Below are 7,744 nucleotides of genomic sequence, written 5' to 3'. Positions count from 1 at the left end.
GCCTCTGCCTAAAGAAGACACTTGGAACATCGAGTCAGGAGTGAACAGACCTTTGTTCGTTGGATAGTTTCTTATAGTAAGCATGATCTACTTGACCAACTTGAGATACAAATCAAATCATGTCCTTTATTATTCTAATTAACCTCTCAAAGCCCCATCTAGCTTTTTTTTTTTTTCCAGTAACTCTAAAATCTCCCTCGTCTCTGAGATTCCTAAGAATTCCAGGGATTTATTTAATACACAGGAAGTGAGTTAAATAGAAAGTGGTAGTTCCCACTTGTACCATGCTTCTCCCTGCCACATGATGTCACTGCTGAACACTAGTCCTGCACAGTCCGGTGCCCACATGGTTTACTGCTGAAGTGATGTTCTGAGTTAGCTCAAACTTTGCTTTACAACCAGCTCTCTTACTTCAGACTCACATGCTAAAGCACCGTTCTCCAAAGCAGAATCAAGCCAGTAGGCCTCCAGCCTCAGCCACAGTGTGCCCCAGCCTTCTCCCAAACCCCTTGGGCCTTGTGCTGAGTCTAGGGCACCTAATGCAAACTGGTCCACCAAACTCCGAGAGCTCTACAAAGCCGCCTTGTTAAGCCAAACGAAAGATTCTGTTACACCCTTCAAAAAGGCCTTGCATTAAGCATACTAGAGATTTTCACTCAAATGACTTTTTTCTGAACGGAGATCTACTCAAAAACTGTTTGCCATATCCACCTACACAGTGAATTACTGCAATTTCTCTTGCTAAGAACAATTGTACCAGCACCCTATTGTGCATTTCAACACTTAATCAATAAATGTGGTACTACTGAGGAACTTTGGTAGTTGACATTGAGGTTTAATTCTGAAATGACAAACATATTCTTCCTTGGCTTAACAAAATAGTAATTTGGTGCCAGATTATTGATTTGTAAGTGGATATGCCCCCTCAATCCATTCCCCCACCCGCCCCCCACCGACGACCCCTGCTGCCTCCACCTTTATCTCTAGGAATTCTTTTCCTCGCTTTACAGTTGGGTCTGGCCCCTGAGAGGCATCTGTAAGAGATGAGAAGTGAGCCATGACCACAACAGACCCCTTCTCCAGTTGGGGGTCCCCATCCACAGAGCTACCCTTCCTAGCTTCCAGTGACCATGACTCTGTCCCCTTGCTAACGGCCACCCCCAGGGCACTGCACTATTCCTTGTTGGTTTCTCTAATCCTGTCCATGCCTTAAAAAATGTCTCTTTACTAGACTATCTTCAGATTCCCAAGTTTGTGGGTGTCATCTGTTTCCTGCTCAAATCATGACTGATATGTCAAGAGTAAGATGACAAGTAATCCTTGTTACTGAAGCGAACCATGCTTCTGATTATTGCAACTTTGTATACAAAATGCTCTCCCTTGGCCAGATTCAAGAGGACTTTCAACCATAGCTATGTCCCTAGTCCACAACTTAAAAGTGGCCCCTCTCCTAATACCAAGGTTGTTCTTGTGGAACCTTACGGTGAATTATTTCTGCTGAGAAATACTCAGCAGCTCTGGGCCAATGACAAATGGATTTTCAGTGAATTGGCCTTTCAGCACATTGGTTGTTTGGTAAAATGATTTTGGCAACTTGATTTTTGGTAAACTGACCTGCTTCCACACTTGATGTTCCCCCCATTCTGCCCGTGCATTCCCTTGCTGTTTGGGTTTCAAACTTAATGTCTTTCCCACTACACTGTAGGATCCTTTGAGAGGGAGAATCATGTGCTATTCATCTTTGTGTTTTCTCCAGCCCTCTCATAGGGCCTGATATGGTGTTATACACAAGTAGCTAGGCAGTAAATGTTTGTGAAAGAGAGTGAGTGGAGAGAGGCATGGTGAAAGACTGAAGCAAAAACAGACCAAATTCATCAGAGATACACAAACTGCCATACATGGACAGAGAGGGTTTCTATCTCAGTGTCAAATGGTCACTGAGAGAAAGGAAGAAGGTGGGAGAAGAAAGGGATGGAAGGAAGGTTTCAAAGGGGAAAGGTAGAAAAGAAGAAGGGAAGGGATAATTAAGAAGAAAAGGAAGACAAAGAGGAAAATGTCCTTTTATAAACATATCTTTTAAAGATTTTTTTTTAAGTAATCTCTACACCCAACATGGGGCTCAAACTCACAAGCCTAAGACCAAGAGTCACATGCTTCACTGACTGAGCCAGCCAGGCACCCCTATAAATCTAAAGTAAAAAATAAATTTAGATGTCTATATAATCAATGACTTACATAAACAAGTACATAACTAAAAGGATTTTGTCACTAATGCATCTTGACTATCTCTAATAAAACCTTTAAAAAAACTGTTAATAAAGGGGTGCCTGGGTGGCTCAGTTGGTTAAGTGTCTGCCTTTTGCTCAGGTGATGATCTCAGGGTCCTGGGATCAAGCCCCGCATCGGGCTCCCTGCTCAGTGGGGAGTCTGCTTCTCCCTCTGTCCCTCCCCCCGCCCCCAGCTTGTACTCTCTCAAATAGATAGATAAAATCTTTTTTTAAAAATTGCTAGTAATTACGTAAATAATGTCCAACACATATCTTCTTTAACAGTATTTTCAAATTTTGACTCTGAAACTACACAGATTGTTTTTAACTCTCCTTCTCTCTTGAAATTTAAAACTCAAACCAGAAGGCTGACCAGGATCCAAATATGAATATGGCGGATCTGTCTCTGATTTCTAAAATAGGACCAGAGAAATTACTTTCCCGGCAGTATTTTTAGCAGTGTGAGGGAAGGCGCTCCCTGTGCTGTTTCTTGGCAGGCTCACAGTCTGCCACTCCTGAGCCCGTCCCCTGAATCCTCCCGCACCAGACAGCATCCATGCTCCTGCCCTGGAGCCTCCAGAGTGGTCCGCACAGTTTACTGGAGTTCCTTTGCCTGGAGCGAGACATTTAAGACAGTCAGAGCTCATCTCCTTGACAACTAGACTGAGAAGAAGAGTTCACTCACCACTCAGGTACAAAGTTCCAGAAACAGTGCAGTTTAAAGAGAAGCTAATTCATGTTTATTTGAAGTACTCTCTATATTTAATCAATCCTTTGCAGAAATAGATATAATTCTCCTCCCTCCACAGATAAAGGAAAAGGAGGTATGGAGAGGTGAAATAGCTTGCCCTATGTTCCTCAGCTAGTTGATAGCAAAAGCAACACTAAATTAATAACCAACATTCGTATAGTACTATTGCTTACCATGCACTTCTACTTATTGGTCTTCACAACAAACCCCAAAGGCAGCTTAAGTGTTACCATTATTCCCATTCCACAGAACGGAAAACTGAGGTTCACAGAAGGAAAATAATGTCTTTACATCTGCACATCTCTAAAGGAACAGCACCATGGGTTGAGGCTGTGACTTCTGACTTCCCTGAGCTGGTGCAGCGTGCTGCGCCCCCGGCTCTGGCTCTTCAGGCAGCACACTCGGGGTGACGGCTACTCCTCCGCGGTGTGTGTCAAAGAAGCAGACTGCGCAGCCGGGATGGCCTGGCAAGGATGTCAGGGTGGCAGAACAGTGAGGGTTCTGTCTGTATCCAAATGATCCCTAGATAACTGTGTGGCTCTTCTGAAAAAACAAAAACCACGGGGCAGGCGGGGCAGGTAATCCATGACAACAAATGGTATTTGGCTTAAAGAACCTCCTTCTTACAAAGCATGACTCAGGAAAGCTGGGTGACCATATGCCCCATTTCTCTGGGACAGTCGTGATCTAGGCTGTTGTCCTGGTGGAACTAAGCATAGTGCCCTCTCTCTCGCAAAAGCATCCTGGCTTGCACAATAAATCACACAGTCAACCTACAATGAAAATTTGTATTTCATAATTTCCTAAAGCAAAATGCTTCCCCTACCTTCTTTGACACTCCAAGACATAACTACAACACCAATTTTGATCAAACAGGTGCATCACGACATGCTAATGTCAGGAACCCAAGGCAGAGTTCAGAGCAGAGGCCAGACTGAACCAATATGTGTAGGATTTGCACTTTCTCAACATTTCCAAGTTGGTAAAAAAAAAAAATTGTAAATCATATGTTTTTGCCAGGTTCACTGTAATTGAGGCTCCCTAGAAATTTTCCCACAGCAAGCATCATTGCTAAGAGACAGCAAGAAAATATCTTCCTGCTGAAGCTCTTTGTTGCTATAATAATGAGTCTATACTGGGAGAAAAGAAGCAACTTCACTTTTTTTAAAAAAATCACCCAGATACAAAATACAATCCAAGACAATACTTTAAATTTTTAAATCCTCAAAAAAAAAAAAAATACTAAATGTCATCTTCTCTAGCACTACAAAGATACAAAGAAGTATCTAATAAGAGGTGTTGAACTACTTTCTATCTACTTTCAGACATGGCAACTTGTCCTTCGTCGTTTTAAAATCAGCTCATGAGTTTATAGTTTCCTAAGCAGCCTTTCTGTCTTCTAATTGCCTTTAAAAGAACCAACGGTAAAAGCTAGAAGTCTTTGCACGCTCCCGGGCTTTGCCCCAGGACAGTACATCACATACTTTCCTGTATCAGCAGATCAGATTACATGTGCATGAGAGAGCCTTGCCAGCTCTCCACTTCTTCAAGGATCCATTACTGTGTTTTCCAGGCACCTAGGGGACTCCACCCTCCAATTTCTCACTTACGGCTACAAAGGTGACTCTCAATGTCATCAAGATTAAGCCAGATCTTAGGGAGGCAACATAATGCGGTAATTAAGAGCTTGAGCTTCAGAGTCCAAGACTGGGGTCTAAATCCCAGCTCTGCCATTTACAAGCCATGTAACTTTGGTTAGGTTATTTACCTCTTCATCTGAAAAATGGGGATGATGATGGTGCATGGCTCACAGGGTTTGTGTGGGGACTCAGTGAAATAATTGAGCATAACACCTGGAACATAGTATGTGCTCAAAAAGTATCCATTATCAGGGTGCCTGGGTGGCTCAGTCAGTTATGTTTCCAACTCTTGATCTCTGCTCAGGTCTTGATCTCAGGTTCTTGAGTTCAAGCCCCATGTTGAGCCTACTTAATCAAAAAAAAAAAAAAGTATCCATTATCCATTCTTAGAAATTGAACATGACCTAACATTTCAGTTTACTTAAAATCATCATGGTAGGGGAGGAGGTGGCTTTTATAAAAAGGTGGCAGAATTTGGAATCAGAAAACCTGAATTATAGTCCTGGTTTCCTCATTCACGGCTTATATGGTTTTTGGATTAGTTTCTTTGAAACACTATTCCTCCCTGCCTCTAGCCCCATAAAATGGTGATAAATATGTCCTAGAGTCATTGAGAGGATCCAATAAAATAAGGAAAAACATTTTTACATTTTTTGTAAATCTAACATTTTAAAAATTATTATTAGTCAAAATGAGATTAAGAACATATCTGCATAAACCTAAGGGCTAATGTAATGAAAATGCCCAGTCTCTTAGCTGGAGAGCTCTGCGTATCAGGGTCTCAGGACCAAGCTGGATAGCTGTGGTGAGCCTCCTCCCATACCTTGGACCACATCAGCCGGGCTGCTCCATTTCCTATTCTGGCAGATTTCATGCTGTGAGCAGGAGATTGCAACACGGAAGTTCTCTTTTTGCAATGTGCATTATTCCTCTAACTCCCCCAAAAGGAAAATGATGAGTAGAAGGGAGGGCTGGTGTAATGTGTACGTCTATGCCCACAAATCCAAACAAGAAGCAATATATGACAATGTAGACAATCTTTCTAAGAAACACTCTTGGTAATAATAAGGAATAGGAACCTGCCTAGCTCACTGGGGAATTACTAACCACAACTTTGTATGACAAAGCTTGTATGGTTTCTTGAGGTGAGGAAAGAAAGATGTGGAGGAGGGCAATTATTGGTATCCTTACATAAGGCCGAAAAGGAGGGCCTAAGTAAGAAGACACATCTAGAGCATTAAGATAAGACATTCAAAAAGAAATAATCACCCCCAAAGAAGTGTCCAAAACCAAATTTTTTAAATTAGCATTTAAAATTTATAAAGTCTTTGGGTACCTGGGTGGCTCAGTCAGTTAAGCATCTGACTCTTGATTTCAGCTCAGGTCACGATCTCAGGGTTGGGAGATAGAGCCCCAAGTCGGGCTCAACACTGAGCAGAGTCTGCTTGAGATTCTTTCTCCCTCTGCCCCTCCCCTGGCTCATGTGCTGGTGCTCACTCTCTCCCTTTCTCTCTCTCAAATAAATCTTTAAAAATAAAATTTATAAAGTCTTTTTCTATGCTGCCTTAGGGAAGCCTCTTTTTACAGTATTTTCCTTCTTCCAAGCAACATCAGACACCTGTAGACATAGGCATTTATTTTGTAAACGGGAACCTGAAGCACAGAGGGGTTAGGCTATGACTGTACTTTCTTCTCTTAGCCATGCTCACCGTGGTAGTTCTAAGCCCAGCTCTGTGTAATCAACAAAACATCCTATGGATCTGCTATAGTTTGTGAGGAACCATGTTAATTTCAGTATACCTGTATTCTCTAGACAATTGGTCTTGTGGAATATGTCAATTCTCACCACTAGCTCTTCTATACCACCCCTAGGAATTAGCTAAAATATCTACAGACAAGATTACAGAGTTTGGGGGAAATAAGTATTTAAAAAATTAGAACTAACAATTACAAAACTGAGCCAGTATTTTCACAAGGAACCCCAAATTCCCCAGGTAACGAGTCTGGGTCTATCCTCTACCTCATGCACAAAGCAGAAGAATCCAAATACCTTCTTGGGGCATCTTCCTGAGGATCTAAATTGGCCAATCAACTCTAGTCCAACTAAGACCCATGGGAACATTTTTTAAAAGATTTTGTTTATTTGTTTGACAGAGAGAGACACAGTGAGGGAGGGAACACAAGCAGGGGGAGTGGGAGAGGGAGAAGCAGGCTTCCCGCCGAGTAGGGAGCCCGATGTGGGGCTCGATCCCAGGATCCTGGGATCATGACCTGAGCCGAAGGCAGACGCTTAACAACTGAGCCACCCAGGAGCCCAGGGGAACATTTTTTTTTAATGGCTTGTCCTCCACTGGGTATTTGGTACATGATCTTATTTCAAAATCTCCCACTTGTACCTCCACAGTTTCCAACAGTTAGAAAGGAGGGAAAAAGTGAAATATTATTTTCCTCTTGGAAAGCAATAGTTTTGGACCATTGCATCTTCCCCTCTACTAACATAACTTTTTATGTAATGCTCATAGCATCATTGCTAGACCCCACTGGGGAGGACATCAGGAGGCCTGTCAGCCCTCCGATGTTTGTGGCTCTGTTATATATTCTTGGTTTATAGTCTTACTATATCTGTAATCATGCCCCTACGATTTGATTGTATTTGTTACCATATATGCAAAACTTGACCAGGGTTAGCAAAGATCACCGCTGGTTGTCCCCTCCTCATCTCCTTTTGTGCCCACTGAGAAGAACAGCAGCTACGCCAGCGCTGCTGGTCACTCATCCTGCTCCTCCCTCCCTCCCCATACCCTGGAGAAGTGCAGGCTGTGACTGGTGGGTTCGGAAAAGTGAACTGCGCATGCTCCACTCAGCGCTGCCTGCGTTCTCATCCAGAGCCCGCTGGGCTGCAGACAGGCGTCTTTAGCGCCGCTCTCCTCGGAGCGCGGTAGGGAGCCTGTACACACAGGGGACGTGTATCTGTGCTGCTCTTCCATTGGCTAGCTAAAAATGCTTGTCTAACGCAAGGGTGGCTCCTGGCATCTGCCTTTCTCTTGCTTTGATCCTTCACCCGCTTTGGAACTGCAGTAGGGGCA

Source organism: Mirounga leonina, unplaced genomic scaffold, assembly GCF_011800145.1.
Source record: "Mirounga leonina isolate KUSES-001 unplaced genomic scaffold, KU_Mleo_1.0 Mir_165, whole genome shotgun sequence".
Classification (NCBI taxonomy): domain Eukaryota; kingdom Metazoa; phylum Chordata; class Mammalia; order Carnivora; family Phocidae; genus Mirounga; species Mirounga leonina.
Note: the sequence above shows the minus strand (reverse complement) of the source record.